The 10,013-nt window shown below is 41.5% G+C and overlaps 1 long non-coding RNA gene across 1 annotated transcript; it reads right to left on the bottom strand.

The window, feature by feature from the left end:
• Nucleotides 1-7,587: 7,587 nt before the first annotated feature.
• LOC138972384 (uncharacterized) lies at nt 7,588-10,006 on the bottom strand. Its single transcript, XR_011457589.1, has 3 exons — nt 9,815-10,006; nt 8,630-8,754; nt 7,588-7,843 (listed from the first exon to the last, which is right to left on the bottom strand). It is a non-coding gene; the product is annotated as an uncharacterized lncRNA (long non-coding RNA).
• Nucleotides 10,007-10,013: the final 7 nt, after the last annotated feature.

Below are 10,013 nucleotides of genomic sequence, written 5' to 3'. Positions count from 1 at the left end.
ATTTTCTCTGTGTTAGGTTAAAATTGTAGTTGTTTCCCTTGCATTGTAAATTGATTTTCTTCCCAGTGGTAGTGTTCAGGCAGTTTTTGGGTAGGTCAAACACAAACAGGTTTTCGTAAGATTTGAGTGATTGTGTTGTTGATGTCTTGTTTTGTATTGTGACCGTCTCCAGTTTTACGGTAGTGCTTATTGTATAGTTCTGAGCACTGAGGGATTCACTTCATTTTTCTTCCTGTGGGGTCTGTCAATTCTTTTTCTTTGCTCTTTTCTGTACTTTCAGTTTTGTAAAATATTTGTAAAATATTTTCTGTCTGCTTTGGAATAGGGAACTGTCTTTCGTTTGTTAACCCTTTGCCCTTATTTTACATTGTGAATTGTTTGCCTTTGATTAATTTTTTCATTTAAGTTGTTTGGTTTTCCTGACTTTGACATTTTTTATTTATTTTGAAAATTTTTTGGATTGATTAGGTTTATTGACTTTTTGGAACTTGATTAGGTTAATTTCATTAGTGGTTGTATATAGAGTTGGTTTATAATTAGTGGAAGGTGTTTTCATTTCGGTTGCTATTTAAAACTTAAACTGGTATAGATTGTGTACTTTGAAAATGTTGTTTGTTTGATTTGTTGAGTGGATTGGTTTTGTTGACTTTGTAAGTTTGTTGTATTTAATTAAGGTGATTTACTTAGTTGTGATATTTTGAGATAGATTTTAATTGGGTCAAGTTTTTATTTTTGTGTTTGATTTGTTATTTGTTATTGTTATAGACTTTGTACTTAGGATATTTTGGGTTTAATTTATCGTGCTGTTTGGGGTGATTGCTTCACTTCAATAATTTTTTTTGAATTTGTTCTTGTTTGCCTCCAACTACATTTTTTTTTTGTGGGTTGGACTTCATTTGTTTAGAGTTTGGTTTTCTAGTATTGTTATTGGATTGTTTTGATATTATTCCTGCATATTTAGTTGTTAGTGACTGGAACTTTTTAATACTTTAAATTCTTCTTTAAAATTAAGGTTTGTGTTGACATTTTGTACTTGTATATATGTTTGAAACAAGATTCGTTTTGACTTCATTGACTGGGTATCTGACTTTAATCAGAATTGTTGGATTTTTTTGCGTGAGATTTACGCCAAAACGTGTTTGGATATGGTCTTGTGTTGACTAACCTATCGTGTGCCAGATTTTGTGTGGTACTTGACAAATTTCAAGTAGATAGCTTGAACTTACATTATTTTTTTTTAAATGTTTAAAAAAAAAAAATTTTGCTTCTAAACTTGGACATATTTTAGTGTGATTTTGGGAATTCAAAGCTTCCACTATGGAGAACGATGATGATTATGATGTATTGTTTGACAAGTTTGTTAAACAGGCAGAGACTTTGGGTCTTGCTGCAGATAAACGTGAGAAATACGTGAAAGAAAGTTTTGATCGTTTGGAGAGAAAACGAGAAAAAGATGAAAAGCAAAAAGAAAGGGAAATTGAAGAAAGTCGAAGACAAAAAGAATTGGAAAGAGAAGAGAAACAAAAAGAAAAAGATAGGGAAGAAAGACAAAAAGAATTGGAAAGACAAAAAGAAAGGGAAGATGCACAAATGGAAGAAAGTCGAAGACAAAAAGAATTCGAACGAGAAGAAAGAGACAAAGATAGAGAACACCAGTTGAAACAAAGAGAACTTGAGATTAGACAGGCTGAAATTAGTGCTGGGTCGCGTACACCGCAAAATGGTCGGGATTCATACCCTAGTGTTGGTGCTCGTCCTGTTTATCCCAGGCTTCCTACGTTCAGAGAACAACATGATGATATAGATTCATACTTGTTCAGGTTTGAGACTCATGCAAAAACTCTGGGTTGGGAAGAATCAAAATGGATCACTTACTTGACTGCACTGTTAGAAGGTAATGCATTAAACCTGTACCATAGCCTTGCTGCTGTAGAAGAGCTGACATATGAGTGTCTTAAAGAAAACTTGCTGAAAAAATTTCAGTGTACGTCTGAAACGTTCAGACATAAACTCAGAAATATTCGACCAAGCGAAAAAGAACCATTCCAGACATTTGGAATTGAGTTGCAAAGGTTGTTTGACCGTTGGGTTGCACTATCAGGAATACCAAAAGATATCAATGGTTTGACAAACTTGATTTTGGGTGAACAGTTTCTTGAGAGTGTATCCGCCGACTTGGCGACGTTCATACGTGAACGAGGTATAGTTAATCTGGATGAAATGGTCAAAGCTGCTGAAAGTTACCGCTTAGCGAGACCGGGAAAGACCTTATCACGAAAGTCTGGTCCTACCATTTTCTCTGTGGGTTCGTGCATCCAGGGAGAGTATGCTGCCGCTGCTTTCTCGCAGGATCACAATTACAGAGGTGGTCAGCAGTCCCGAGGGTTTGGCTCTAGTTTTACTAGACGGGGAGGTAACCGGAGTAGCTGGAGCTATGGAAGAGGTACATCTGACGCTCAGGCTAATTCACAAAGTGATACGTACGATACTCGTGGGAGTAGACGTAGTCGGGCAGGTGGTCGTAGAGGTGGCTCATTTCCACGGAGTGGAGATTATTGTAACTTGTGTCATAAGAAAGGACATTGGGCATTCCAGTGTCCAGTGCAGGACAGTAAAAACCCTTGCAAGAATTGTGGTCTTGGAGCCCATGACAAGAGAGAGTGTCCAATGGCTAGATTTTTGGCAAACAAACAGAGTGAGTCAGGGAATGCAGTTGTTCCAGATGTGGGTTGTTCAGTTACACAAGTGGTGGGAAGTCTGCATCTTGATCACGGTTGTGTCAACAACGTTGCGTGTTCAGTACTCCGTGACACGGGTGCTACGATTTGTGGAGTGCGTAGTCGGTTGGTGTCAAGGGACCAGTTTGTGAGTGGTAGTGTCGCCTGTAAGACGTTTGGCGGAGAGATACATACATATCGCCAAGCGAAAGTGATGGTTGAGTCAACTTATTTCTCAGGAGAGTTGATTTGCTGTGTGCTCGATGATCCAGTAGCTGATCTGATCATTGGAAACATTCCAGGAATTTCGGAAAAGGTGGTGGAGTGTTCTCCTGTCGTTGAGAGAGTTGCGGCTGTAACTACTCGGGCGCAGGCCAAGAGACGTGATCTCCCTAAAAAGCCCTTAGTTGAGGTAATTGAGGATTTGACTGTGACACGTGATGATCTCATTCGGTTTCAGACTGATGATATCAGTCTAAAAGGTTGTTTCTCACTTGCTGTAAGTGGAGAATCAAAGTCGGTGGGAAAAGCGACATATTGTTTCTACAAGAAAAATTGAATTTTGTACAGACAATACCAAGCCAAAGGCAAAGTTTTTTGTCAGGTGGTGGTTCCAGAGAACTTGCGTTCGTCTGTGATGGTGACTGCACATGACCAGTTACTGGCGGGACATTGTGGCGTTCGGAGAACGTTGTCGAGAATTCTTGGCAAGTTTTTTTGGCCAGGTGTTTCGGCTGACGTAACTAGGTATGTGAAAAGTTGTGATATTTGTCAGAAGACAGTGTCGAAAAGGAAGGTGTGTCCTGTCCCACTGGTGGCCATGCCACAGATATCAACTCCGTTTGAGAGAGTTGCCATTGACCTTGTGGGTCCACTTTCTCCCCCTTCTGAAGAAGGCCATAGATACATTCTAACCTTGGTAGATTTGGCTACAAGATTTCCGGAGGCTGTTCCTATGAAGGAAATCACGTCAGTAGCTGTGGCTGAAGCTCTTCTGTCCATCTTCGCAAGATTGGGTTTTCCAAAGGAGATTTTGTCTGATCAGGGTTCGCAGTTCAACTCTGAACTCATGAAACAGTTCCATGCGTTGTGTGGTACTCGTGCTGTGCGAACTTCGCCATATCATCCACAGGCGAATGGGACTGTAGAGAGATTTCATGGAACTCTGAAAGCGATGTTGCGAAAAGTTGTCCATATGCAGCCGAAAGCATGGCATCGTTATTTGCCAGCGTTACTGTTTGCATGCAGAGAGCTTCCATCTGAAAGCACAGGGTTTAGCCCTTTTGAGCTCATGTTTGGTCGTTCACCGAAAGGTCCTATTTCTTTGATAGCAGATTCGTGGACTCAAGGTCCGAATGCTGATGATGCTGAGGCAAAACCCATCTATGCATATCTGTTTGAACTAAAGAACATCATTACAGAAACGTGTGAGTTAGCAAAACAAAACTCAGCAGAAGCTTCCAAAAGAGGGAAGAAATACTTTGATCAACGTGCGAGGCAGCGTACATTTGATGTTGGGGACGAGGTGTTAGTCTTACTGCCTACTAATACCAACAAACTAATGATGACATGGTCTGGTCCATACCAAGTTCAGGAATGCTTGCATCCGGATTACAAGATCCTGGTAAGAGGTCGATCAAAGATCTTTCACGCTAACATGTTAAAACAGTATTTGCGGCGAGGCGTTAGTGCTGTTGGGACATGGCAGGATTGTGATACGTCAGTGTCGGAAGGCAAGTGTGTTCCATGGAACGCGATCACTACTTTCAGGGTTTCGGCCGTCTCTGATAGTGTTCCTGAGAAAGAAAAGAAGACTGTTTTACCAGTCTACGGACCAGAGAGACCTCCATTAGTGGTAGCTGATACCATTGCTGTGGTACAAGATGAAGATGATTTTACTTCGTTACCTACCTTGCCTGTTCCCATGTCGTCTTCCATGAAAGATGAAGACATATCGTCTATAGACTTTGACAAAGGTCTCTCAGAGATGCAGAAATCGAGTCTGCATGAGGTATTTTCTGAGTTTGCTCAGATTTTGACGACTTTGCCAGGTTCATTCAGTGGAGATCTCTTTCTTGATGTCGATCTGACCACTGATGTGCCAGTACGACGACGTGCATATGATTTACCATTCTCTTCGAAGGAAGTGGTTGAAAGAGAGTTGCAGACTATGATCGACTTAGGAGTGATTGAAAAGTCCAAATCTGCATATTCAGCTCCTGTTGTTTTGGTAAAAAAGAAAGATGGTGCATGTCGCTTTTGCATTGATTACCGAGCTCTGAACAAAGTGACTGTGTTTGACGCAGAGCCTATACCAGATGTTGATGAACTCTTTACAAGACTGGCTCAGTGTTCTTACTTCACTCGTATTGATCTCACAAAGGGGTACTGGCAGATTGTTGTAAACCCCGTTGACAGGCATAAAACAGCGTTTAGTACGCATATGGGTTTGTACCAATGGATCAGAATGCCTTTTGGCCTTGTTTCGGCTCCAGCAGTTTTTGCGCGCATGATGCGTATGTTGAGGCTACAAGAAGTGTCAGGCATGAACTTCTTTGACGACATTCTGGTGCACAGTTGTTCTTTTTCTGCCCACTTGAAGCATGTGCGGGGTGTTCTCCAGAAACTGTTGAAATTCAACCTCACTGCCAAGCCGTCAAAGATTTCGACAGGTTGTCGCAGTTTGGAGTTTTTGGGACATGTTGTGGGAGAGGGAATGCTTCGTCCTCAGGAGGAGAAGATCAAGAAGATCCTTGCAATTCCTACTCCTACCACCAAGAAGCAGGTCCGATCTCTGTTGGGGTTGTTGAGTTTCTATCGGAGATATGTTCCAGGATTCGCAACTCTGACAGCACCGATTTCCGATTTGGTCAAAGACGCGAGTGGTCGAACCATACAGTGGACGCCTGCCTGTGAGGATGCACTGGCAAAGATCAAGCAGATTTTTTCTGAGTTTCCAGTTCTACAGTTGCCGAGACTGGACCAGTCTTTCGTACTCAGAACTGATGCCAGTGGGGTTGGTTTGGGCGCAGCTTTACTGCAAGATTTTGAAGGAACGTTACACCCGGTTGCCTTTGCAAGCAAGAAGCTGTTGCCACGAGAAACCAGATACAGCACGATAGAGAGAGAGTGTCTGGCAATCGTGTGGGCTGTTGCAAAATTCTCCAAGTTTCTGTGGGGAGTGGACTTCGTCTTAGAGACAGATCATAAACCACTCACTTACATACAGACGTGTCGGTTCAAGAACGCGAGAGTTTTGCTATGGTCACTTTCTTTGCAGGAGTACAGGTTCACTGTTGAACCAATACCAGGAACGCAGAACGTGTTTGCTGACTTGCTGTCGCGGTCAGATCACGACCAGTTCGTTCCGTAGTGGAATGCGATATTGAAATTGTATTGCAGTGAAGTAGTTACCCTTATCCACCTGTTATCCTAAAGAAAAAATAACCTCGGTCGGTCATTTTTTTCTGGGAGGAGGGGGTAATGTGACAAATGGATTGTACATAATTTAGTATTGGAAGGTGTAAACAAATGTTGTACAGATTGGCTTGCCATACTTGAAGTAGCACGACTTCACAGCGTGACCTATTTATGTAAGGCGTATTTCCATTGGCTGCTTTGGCCAATAGGAGAAAACGAGGTTAGCTTGGTAGCGTGTGAAGGAACGTTACACCCGGTTGCCTTTGCAAGCAAGAAGCTGTTGCCACGAGAAACCAGATACAGCACGATAGAGAGAGAGTGTCTGGCAATCGTGTGTTTAAGCGCTCTGGGCTCGTCACCACGAGGTTTACGCGCTATATAAGTAATCGTTATTATTATTATTATTATTAAGGACAGAGCGTTCTTGACATCCGAGGAAGACAGATGTGTTGATGTCTCCGCGTTGGGCGAGAATGCTGCTCAGCCGCGAACACTGAGGTCTAACACCGAAGGAAGAGTGTGCGGACGAACCATGAGTGGTTCTAGGCTGTAAAGATACAGCACCCCGGGTCAGAGTGATGGGTGGGACCACTGGACAGCGGGAGAGAGAGAGAGATGGGCATCCCCTCCTTGGCGCTACGAATTGATGTTTGAGAGCGCAGGGTTGTAGCAACGCTGGAGTACTGGGAACTGGGTGGAGCCGCACCCCATAGCCACCACGAGCGGTATTGCGTGGGTGGTATGTATCCCGGGTATGTACCCGTTAAGTTTGTGGAGTTACTGTACGAGTGAACTGCCACCGAAGAAACATAATTGTGGAGTCACTGAATGTGTGAACTGCCACCGAAGAACCATAATCGTCGAGAAGATTGTGTGAGACGTAGACGTCGTCAATTTAAGTATTACGCGACAAGTGATGTGCGTAACATGACACTGTAGTAAACAGGAACTGTAAACATTAGCAGAAGTGTGTGGATCAAGAACATTCATCTAACGTGAGACAGTTAATCTCCGACGTGTGTTAAGATATCATTCTTCCTATATATGAATGAACGTGATCTGTAGAATGCATGAGAAATAACATGTTTGTATTATTGATTTGATGTTGCATTACAGGAACGAGGGCAAAGGGCATTGAGAGTGTTTAGTCTGTGTGCTTTGTCTGAGTGTTGTGTGTGAAGAACAGTAAACAGAGCAGAGCAGAGCACTCATATTTTCTATACACACAGACACTTACCTGAAATTTCATCCGTAACAGTGTGTTTGTGTGTGTGTGTGTGTGTGTGTGTGTGTGTGTGTGTGTGTGTGTGTGTGTATGTGTGTGTGTGTGTGTGTGTGTGTGTGTGTGTCTGTGTCTGTGTCTGTGTCTGTGTCTGTGTGTCTGTCTGTGTTTGTGTGTTTAGCATTGTCAAACTTGGTGAAGGACTTCGAATCCAATTAACTTACCCAATGAAGATAGCGACTCCATGATTCCGACCATAAATTGGACAATATGCTTCCCGAGCTCTGCATTCTTTTCATCGAAGAAGACGTAACGCTGATTGACATCTGTCCACACTTCCTCAAACTCAGGCCCTAACTTTCCGAGTATGTCTTCCTGCATTTTGTTTACAAATGTGAACACCACAACTAATCGACGTTTGAAGTCGTCTTCCCCCCAGGTTTTCTTGATCGTCTTGTAAAGCTGGAGGTCTCGCGCCATGTACCTGTTAATATATAGCCATTTTATTCACAATTGATATTACCAGCACATTGTTATAAAAGAAACAAGAAGGTCAAACACGCATGGCTTTAACAGCGTACATGAGAAGCTTATTTAACCATCAAAGCATTTTCCATTGGCTATGACACAAGGCTTTGAAGGTGTCTTGAGGTTATTGTACCTTGTATCTGTGTGACATTTCAAATCACTGCAAAAACATCCAATTAAAAAAACCCTTAACTGTAAATTGTGTGGGTCTCTCGGTGAACGACCGGCCTTACACTGTCCAATCCTTTGATTCTCCTAGATTACTCAGGAAAGCTATCTACTTAGGAATACTTTCACCATGGAATAAACATTGTTTGCTGTCAATGTATGAACAACATAATTCGCCTTATAACACATGGCGGCACACTTTGATATTTCATACGATGCTGTACAATGTGAGCTTTTCTACCTTATAAAAGAAAAATAAGGTTCTTTGTGCACAACGTAATCAAATCCTCATAAAAGATATGCAGAGGCTGACAAAGGTAAATTTTCCCGGTAAATGTATGTATAGGCTATGTGAGTATGTTACAAGGAAAAACAAAATCCACCTCTACTTATTACCAGTTTAGTTTTGGGTCCAAGCAAGCTTATAGAAACGTTCCCCACGCTATTTGACACCTCAGAGAAGAACCAGAACAGTAACTGTGAGAAATGTAGCTAAAAATAATACGAAAAAATGATTGGCAATGTGTATGTTAAAACAAATTGCAGGTAAAGTCATTTCAATGACTATACTTACTTTTTGTCAAACCGCACAGCAAGAGGGATCACGTCTGGCTCTGATCCACTCAATTCTTTCCATTTTGATACCTGATCTTTTTGATCCAAGGTCGATCTTTCAACCAAATCAGGTGTATCCACCACCTGACGGAATCGGATTTTCACTTGTACATTTTGTAGCTCAAACCAGACAATAAACGTTAACTCATCTGCGGTTAATTACTTGGTAGCTGATAAATAGACATGAAATGTGTGTATGCGTTTGTTTTTTCTTCAAGCTTGCGATTGTTTTTCATTTAGTTTTTTAAGCTTTGTCAATATTTTAGAACTCTCACTGGCATGTCCCATAACAGCGTAAGTTACATAATGAGTTAATCATATACATCTCTAAAATAAACAGGATCCTCACTGATCGTTGAAACAGGCCAACAGTAAACCGAATTAGCACAGAACGGATGTTCTCATTTTGAGCACATTATCGATACAAACACAAAGTATCATCTTCGAAAATGCGTATCAAAGTCGGAGAATAATTTCTAACTTTAATTTACCGATTACCTTGGGTTGCTCTTTGTATGTTAAGTCCTTCAGAACCCCCCCCCCCCCCAAAAAAAAAAAAAAACCAATATATCTGGAAAGTTTAAATCGGGTTAGTGTGACTGACACATTGATAATCGGTAAATAGAAGACATAAACTACAGCCAGAATTAGATCATTCCCCATAAATTGTGCTTGAACCACTTGCGATAATATCATTTTGACAACATTTGTGTGTGCAAAGCGAAAACAAATCATAGTTGTGAGAATTAATTGAATATGAACCTCTTGTTTTTACTTGTTCGGACTGTAGGTCAAATAATCCAACTTTCATGTTCTCTTTAAAATGAGTTAAAGATAATTTGAGCTACAAACTTGAAACTGTGTTACGAGATCTGATACTAATATGCACTCATTTGCAAGACACATGAAAATGTTATTGGCATAATTTGAATGTGGCGATGAACTTGGAGGGTATCTCAGGCACACTGTTCTGACTGTGGGTGTGTGCAGTGCTTTGGCTGATTGACGATTGCGCGGAAGCCATTCCATTTCTACTTTTTTATTCTTAAATGTTTTATAGGGAATAGGGGTGTTGTAGTTTTTGTCTGACTGCATAAATCCACACTTTATGTGGAAAAAAACCGGAACAGCAAGAGTACATTACCGTGATATTAGTGCTTCCAATTTTGACTGTTGTGCTCGTCGCGTCAAACGTTTTAGAGGGAAGCTGCTTCCCAACAATCGCACTGCCGAGTTTGGTTTTGCCGGTCTTTGTCCTTCCAATGATAACAACGCTCAGCTTTCTTTCGTCGTTTGTGTGTGAGGAGTCCATTCTGGATGGTGTCAGTGGTGGAGCAGCCCCT

The sequence above is a fragment of the Littorina saxatilis genome, linkage group LG8 (assembly GCF_037325665.1).
Source record: "Littorina saxatilis isolate snail1 linkage group LG8, US_GU_Lsax_2.0, whole genome shotgun sequence".
Taxonomy (NCBI): Eukaryota; Metazoa; Mollusca; class Gastropoda; order Littorinimorpha; family Littorinidae; genus Littorina; species Littorina saxatilis.
This window is presented reverse-complemented; position numbering and strand designations above follow the sequence as displayed.